This window comes from Schistocerca gregaria, chromosome 6 (assembly GCF_023897955.1).
Source record: "Schistocerca gregaria isolate iqSchGreg1 chromosome 6, iqSchGreg1.2, whole genome shotgun sequence".
NCBI lineage: Eukaryota > Metazoa > Arthropoda > Insecta > Orthoptera > Acrididae > Schistocerca > Schistocerca gregaria.
In genome coordinates this window covers 459,592,275-459,599,343 of record NC_064925.1, presented here as the reverse complement: position 1 = coordinate 459,599,343, position 7,069 = coordinate 459,592,275, and positions in this window count along the sequence as shown.

The following is a 7,069-nucleotide window of genomic DNA, read 5'->3' as shown; positions in this document are numbered from 1 at the left end:
ACTTTCTCCTCCTCTGCGAAATGGCTCTAAGCACAATGGGAGTTAACATCTGAGGTCATCAGTCCCCTAGACTTTGACTACATAAACCTAACTAACCTAAGGACATCTCACACATCCATGCCCGAGGCAGGATTCGAACCTGCGACCGTAGCAGTCACTGGGTTCCGGACTGAGCGCCTAGAACCGCGAGACCACCGTGGCCGGCTGATTTCCTGACAGGAAGGTCGCAGTTCGTAGTAATAGACGGCAAATCATCGAGTAAAACTGAAGTGATATCAGGTGTTCCCCAGGGAAGCGTCCTGGGACCTCTGCTGTTCCTGATCTATATAAATGACCTTACATTTCCCCTTATAACGAATCCTTTTATTGGGACTTCGCGAAAGGCAAGGCCAATGATGTTTACGGCATACGACGCCCCATATATTATCCACCATGCAACCACAATATTGGCTGCAATTGGTAACAGGGAGCGGAAGTGGAGGTATCCAATGGTGAGCAGAGCACGAGGCCACGGAGGGTAGTTGGATTGCTTAGTTGACGAGTAACTCGCACCAGTGCTGCAGCGCTAGTGGTGTTGCTATAAAGCAGAGCAACGGTAACGATAAACGAAACAAACATTGCACTATATCTACGACAAGAGTTGCCGAAGTTGACATTTCGTCAGAAAGGAATTCAAGGAATTTCGCAGAGACAGAAAGAAGTGATAGATGAAATATTAGCGTTTCTGGATGATGTGTCAGTGGAATGTGTGGTGTCTTACACGGTCGACTGTGCGGACAATGTACATGAGAAGTACAATGATGACGATACGTGCGTAGCAACTGAAAGTCATATTGAAACACATGCCGAGCCATATAGTTCATCATCCTTGTCGGACAACGTTGTCAAGGACAGTCGTCGTCAAAGGAGTGGTTGCTAAGGTAATTACGCACATGGCAGATAATCCGCAGCATAGCAATAAGAAAAAGCTATTATGAACAGTTTTCGTATAAGTCCGCAGCAATATGACCGTGTAGCGCATAAGAAAAACTGCGGATATTCGAGGGAGAACAAAGCGCACTAGCTACAGAAACCGGTGTTTGCGCGTTTCAAGGATGCTCGATACATTTTACAGGATGTGGGTGATGGTGACCTACTGCGTTATTGCGGGCGACATACAGTACAGTGATTCAAGGGAAGCAGTGGATGGTTTTATAACTTCAGAGAGTGGTACAAATCTCAAGACGTAAGATAACGAAATTTCAAACAACTTGACGATGCACAGCATCGGCACGAAAATTTGTAGATGAGACAAACAAACTTATCCTCTCGTTCAGTAAGGAATGTGTTTTCAACTCAGAAGAATTCGGATCTGAAGAGGAAATGCTTATGAACGGAACTCTGGAATTTAGAGGCACCAAGAGAGTTGTATCAAGATCAGCTAAAATCAATGCCTTAACGCATTCGCATACAATTGTACCAACTGTTAATCTGGATGCTAAATTGGTTGGAAAGTTATTTATCATGCTGCGAAAGTTGGAGGTATTCTGTCTCCTACGATCCTTTGTCATGTGTGTGATTTTTTAAAGGCAGTAGGAAATATTTACGTCACAGCAAACAACTATAGAATGAGCACTGCTTTTGGCCAACAGCTGGTAAAAATCACTTGCTTTTGCTTGATTTCTGGCCTGCTTATCAAACTCATACTCCTTTAGAGCGAGCTGCTCCTCCTGAAAAGTGTGTGTCATTTCCTACCACTTGGAACCACTGAACAAATTCAGATTCTGCGTGTTTGTTTTTTGCGTGCCGATAAAACATAATATCCCACTACCTGCAGGTACGCCTCAAAAGATGTCCCCTTTCAGGATAAGCTCCACGACAGACTGTTTCCCATTCGGTTTCATGCCATCACATTCCATCAGTACTCATCACCTCATTTTATATGGATTCGTTAAGAGTGAATGGCTAGCTGAACGTCGTTAACTCCCAAGGAGTTCGCCTTCGATATTGATAGTGCCAACTATTTTGGCCACTGTGGCGTGCCATTTTTCATTTGGTGTTCACGGTGCAAGTTAATGGTTTATGTTGAACATATCTTGAATGTCGACAATGTGCATTTTGTGAAGTGTAATATATACATCCATAGAACGTTGATCTCTGCACCTCCCGGGCACTCATTTTCTGTCGCTATCCTGGTGCACACGATGAGTCATTAGCAGCTATTTTTCCGGTCGATATTGTTAATGCAACTCTTTCCAATGAGCCTTCCTAAAGACTGAACTTGCGACCTCGCACTCAAGGGGTCTCTTGTTAGCTTATTCCATGTGAAGTCCTTACAGGAGTACTATTATTTGATTTCTTCACACGTCCCCCTTCTTTTGACTTTCTTTTCTTATAATCTGCGTCATAAGGATCTCACAATATTAGTGTCTGTTCCTATGCACCGATCAGTTCCAGGGAGTGAGAGGGCCCAATTTTTAAGACATTGGATTTGTATTTGAGTTACGGAGGTTCAAACCCTCTTCAGGACATCCAGATTTAAGTTTTCCTTGGTTTCCCTCAGTCGCTTACGGCGGTTTCCTGGGCGGTTCCTTTGCTAGGTGCAGGGCCGATTTATTCCTCCTACTTCCCTAATCGGAGCTTGTGCTCAGTCGCTAATTGCATCGTCGCCATCTTTGTCCTATCTTTTCGATTTGTGCTAAACGCATTTCTCCTCAAAACTCCATAGCTGTGTAAAGTACACTGATGTTACACGACCATGCAATTTCGACAGGTAGCTGCATATAATAATTACAGCTTTGCACCTTTGATTGCAGAAGTCGGCCTCTCGCAAGATCACTTTGTCGAAATGTACGAAAACATAATGCAATACTCATCCTATGACTTATCTTAGAACATAAGGTGATGAAAGCGGAACCTATGTTTATAGCTTTTTCAGATTTACAGAAAGCTTTTGACAGTGTTGACTGGACTACTTTCTTTGACATTCAGAAAGTAGCAGGGATAAAATACATGGCATGAAAGGTTATTTACAACTTGTACAGAAACCAGACAACAGTTATGAGACTCGAATGACATGAAAGGGGTGAAATGGTTGAGAAGGGAAGAAAACAGGGGTGTAGCCTATCTCCGATGTTATTGTCTGTGCATTGAGCAAGCAATAAAGGAAAGCGAGGAGAAATTAGGATAGTTTGAAAGTTTGTGTGAGCGCAGTGTACACTGTAGTCACACTACTCTTCAACTGAAGACGTTTGACTGGACTATGGTTCTCCATTTACCTTGTGTTTCCATTTGTTTACTGTCAACTCCGGAAAATGGACGAATTACGTTACTTTGTATAGCCGGCCGCGGTGGTCTAGCGGTTCTAGGCGCTCAGTCAGGAATCGCGCGACTGCTACGGTCGCACGTTCGAATCCTGCCTCGGGCATGGATGTGTGTGATGTCCTTAGGTTAGTTAGGTTTAAGTAGTTCTAGGTTCTGGGGGACTGATGACCACAGATGTTAAGTCCCATAGTGCTCAGAGACATTTGAACCATTTTTTTTTTTTTTTTTTTTACTTTGTATAGCTGCCCTCTTTGCTAGTACAGGAGAGAGAAACTCCGTTTTGTGTAACGTTTTTAACAACGTCATGTTTATGTGAATGGTACACTGTGATACGTTTTGGTCAGGTCTTAAGAAAAGGACGCGTATACTGAAAAAATATAGGGTACTACATATCTAAACTTATGTAAATTATAGAGCAAAGTCTCCATCACTAAACTAAAAAAATAACAGAAATTTTATATTTTAATTCTTTTCACTCAGTTTAAAGAAAGCACATTTTATTGAAGCTAGAACAATACAATAGGGCTAGTTCTTTCGGATTTCACTAAAAGCTTTTTAATATCTCAGGAATCGCTTTCTACATTTACATCCACATAGACACTCCCCAAGCTACCGTACCACTACTTGTCATTTCCTTTCCTGTTCAACTCGCAAATAGAGCGAGGGAAAAACTTCTGTATGCCTCCACATGAGCCCTAATTTCTCTAATCTTATCTGTGTGATCCTTATGGCAGTTAATCTCAAATGCCGGTTCTCTAAATTTTCACAACAGTATTCTCGAAACGAACGTCCCCTTCCCTACAGGGATTCCCATTTGAGTTTCTGGAGCATCTCTGCAACACTTACGTGTTTTTGGAATCCATCGTAACAAATCTGGCAGCTCGCCTCCGAGTTGCTTCAATGTCTTCCTTCAGTCCGACGTGGTACGGATCCCAAATACTCGAGCAGTACTCAAGGATAGGTCGCAACAGCGACCTATATGCGGTCTCCTTTACAGGTGAACCTCTCTTTCATAAAAGTCTCCCAATAAACCGACGTTAGACATTTGCCTTCCTTACCGTTCGCCTTCCCTACCACAGTTCTCACATTCTCGTTCCATTTCATGTCGCTTTCCAACGTTACACCCAGATATTTAAACGACCTGACTGCGTCGAACAGAACACTAGTAATACTGTAACCGAACAACTGTAAATGGAAATAAATAATTTCTTCTTTAAATATTTAGTATTGGAGTAAAATTGAGAAATTTACTTTTGTTATAAAGAAATGTCTATAAAATACTTACTAGCTTTTTATCCACAGCTTCGCGCGCATACACATGTGGCACATATATTGCACACATCTCTTTCCCCGCCCTCTGTGCATCCATATCCTCCCCCATCTCTCTCTGTCCGTCTCCTTCTCCGCCATACCTCTGTCTGTCTCCTCCTTCCCCTCACTGTTATCCATCTCTCCTATTCCCCCGTCTCTCTCTGTCCATCTTCACCTCCAATCTCTCTTTGTCCATGTCCTCCCAGCTTCTTACTTTTGTATTTCCCCACTAGCCCACTCCATCTTCCACCTGCTGGCTACAGCTTCCCCTCCTCCCACACTCTCTGTTCATCTCCTCCTCCCCCTCTCTCTTTACCAAGTTCTCTTTCCCCCTCTCTCTGTACTCCTCCTTCTGTCACCCTGTCTCCGTCTGTCCTTACTATCCCCTCTCTCGGTCCATCAGCTCCTTCTCCTTTTCTCTGTTCACGTTATCCTCCCCCTTCATTATCCGTTTACTCCCACTTCTCTCTGGTCAGCCATATCTGTCCACACGTACAGCCCCTGGAATACATTCTGATACTACCCACACAACACAACTGTCATGCAGGGCAGCCTAGATGTCAGATTTACCAAAATTTCCCCACAACCACACCCAGCCCTATGGAAGCTAGGTGGTCCTTACCCCCACAGGAGGCCTACGTCTTCCCTGATAACAAGAAGAATGTGTACAAAACTTGTTTCAAATCGATCCAGTGGTTTAGAAGGAGATGATGGACAGACACACAGACACATATACATACATTCATTTTTATATATCTATGTGATTTTAAAAAGACAAAACCACACATTTCCACTATCACTAGATTTAGATTTATTTTTAAAAGTCTTAACAAGAGGCCAAGGGAAGGCAGGGATAGGCATGGGATAGGGGGGAACATATGGTATATCACTAGTATGGAAAAATATTCTCAAACTGGCACTGGCTAAGGGGCTAACAGGTCATGCTTGTAAAGAGCAAACCATAACAGGAACATACTATCGAAATCTCCTGACGAAGCTATGGGAGGCTGTAAAGTCGAAGAGTCATGGATGTGTGTCCTAGAGACGTTTTTTTTTCCTCTAGTACGACACCCCAGGTCATTCTACATAGGCCACAGTAACAAATGTTGCTTCTTTGAGCTAGTAAGTTATGAATCACCTCGAAGGGAACGATCTATTGATACATAATCAGCATGGTTTCAGAAAACTTCGTTCTTGTGCAACGCACCTAGATCTTTATTCGCACGAAGTAATGGCCGCTATCGACAGGGGATCTCAAGTTGATTCCGTATTTCTAGATTTCCGGAAAGCTTTTGACAACGTTCCTCACAAGCGACTTCTAATCAAGCTGCGGGCCTATGGGGTATCGTCTCAGTTGTGCGACTGGATTCGTGATTTCCTGTTCAAAATGGTTCAAATGGCTCTGAGCACTATGGGACTTAACATCTATGGTCATCAGTCCCCTAGAACTTAGAACTACTTAAACCTAACTAACCTAAGGACATCACACACATCCATGCCCGAGGCAGGATTCGAACCTGCGACCATAGCAGTCACGTGGTTCCGGACTGAGCGCCTAGAACCGGGAGACCACCGCGGCCGGCTGATTTTCTGACAGGTAGGTCGCAGTTCGTAGTAATAGACGGCAAATCATCGAGTAAAACTGAAGTGATATCAGGTGTTCCCCAGGGAAGCGTCCTGGGACCTCTGCTGTTCCTGATCTATATAAATGACCTGGGCGACAATCTGCAGTTCTCTTAGGTTGTCCGCAGATGATACTGTAATTTACCGTCTAGTAAGGTCATCCGAAGACCAGTATCAGTTGCAAAGCGATTTAGAAAAGATTGTTGTATGGTGTGTCAGGTGGCAGTTGACGCTAAATAACGAAAAGTGTGAGATGATCCACATGAGTTCCAAAAGAACTCCGTTGGAATTCGATTACTCGATAAATAGTACAATTCTCAAGGCTGTCAATTCAACTAAGTACCTGGGTGTTAAAATTACGAACAACTTCAGTTGGAAGGACCACATAGATAATATTGTCGGGAAGGCGAGCCAAAGGTTGCGTTTCATTGGCAGGACACTTAAAAGATGCAACAAGTCCACTAAAGAGACAGCTTACACTACACTCGTTCGTCCTCTGTTAGAATATTGCTGCGCGGTGTGGGATCCTTACCAGGTGGGATTGACGAGGACATCGAAACGTTGCAAAAAATGGCAGCTCGTTTTGTATTATCACGTATTAGGGGAGAGAGTGTGGCAGATATGATCGTGAGTTGGGATGGAAGTCATTAAAGCAAAGACGTTTTTCGTCGCGGCGAGATCTATTTACGAAATTTCAGTCACCAACTTTCTCTTCCGAATGCGAAAATATTTTGTTGAGCCCAACCTACATAGGTAGAAATGATCATCAAATTAAAATAAGAGAAATCAGAGCTCGAACAGAAAAGTTTAGGCGTTCGTTTTTCCCGCGCGC